This window comes from Aotus nancymaae, unplaced genomic scaffold (genome assembly GCF_030222135.1).
Source record: "Aotus nancymaae isolate 86718 unplaced genomic scaffold, 86718_ANA_hifiasm-v0.15.2.pri h1tg000014l, whole genome shotgun sequence".
Taxonomy (NCBI): Eukaryota; Metazoa; Chordata; class Mammalia; order Primates; family Aotidae; genus Aotus; species Aotus nancymaae.
Window position 1 is genome coordinate 79,781,603 of NW_026988425.1, and position 1,062 is coordinate 79,782,664.

At 34.0% G+C, this 1,062-nt stretch overlaps 1 pseudogene; it reads left to right on the forward strand.

Moving 5' to 3' along the window:
• The first annotated feature begins 448 nt into the window (after window positions 1-448).
• Window positions 449-555, forward strand: LOC135275080 (small nucleolar RNA U3; annotated as a pseudogene).
• The last annotated feature ends 507 nt before the right edge of the window (window positions 556-1,062 follow it).

Sequence of the window (1,062 nt, forward strand, 5' to 3'; positions counted from 1 at the left end):
CTTCAGCTTGCAAATGGCAGATCATGAGATTTTTCAGCCTCAGTAATTATGTGAGCCAATGCTAAATAATAAATATCCTTCTATATATTTCTATATATATCCTATTGGTTCTGTCTCTCTGGAGAACCCTGATTAATACAGAGGTGAGAGACTTGTACACTGAAAACTACAACACATTACTGAAAGAAATTTCAGAAGACTTAAATAAAAGGAAACACATTAGTGTTAATAATTTTGAAAACTCAATATTGTTATGAGGTCATACTGCCCAAATAAATCTACATATTTAATACAATCTTTATGAAAATTTCAATGACCTTTTTTGAAAAAAAGAAACAGTTAATTCTCAAACTCGTATGGAATTGTGAGTGTCCCCTAATAGCCAAAACAATCTTGAAATAGTATAATGTCGGAGGACTCACATTTTCTGATTTTAAAATCTTTTACAAAGACTATACTTTCAGGGACCATTTCTATAGTTCATTCCTAGAGAAGTTTCTCTGAACATAGAGAGCATGAGAAAACTAAATAAGGAAAGGAAAGACCATTACCAGTCACTACAAAAGCACAGTGAAGTACATAGACAAGTGACACAATAAAGCAACCACATAAACAAGTCTGCAAAATAACCAGCTAAGATCATGATGACAGGATCAAATCCAAACATATCAATGCTAACCTTAAATGTAAATGGACTAAATGCCCCAATTAAAAAGCACAGAGTGGCAAGCTGGATAAAGAACCAGAACCCGTTCATATGCTGTCTTCAAGAGACTATCTCACATGCAATGACACATAGGCTCAAAATAGGAGGGGGGAGGAAAACTTACCAAGTAAATAGAAAACAGAAAAAAGCAAGGGATGAAATCCTAGTTTCTGACAAAACAGACTTTAAACCAGCAAATATCATAAAAGACAAAGAAGGCATTATGTAATGGTAAAGCATTCAATTCAACAAGAAGAGCTTACTATCATAAATATATATGCACCTAACACATGAGCACTCAGATTCATAAAGTGAGTTCTTAGAGACCTTCAAGGAGACTTAGACTCCCACACACT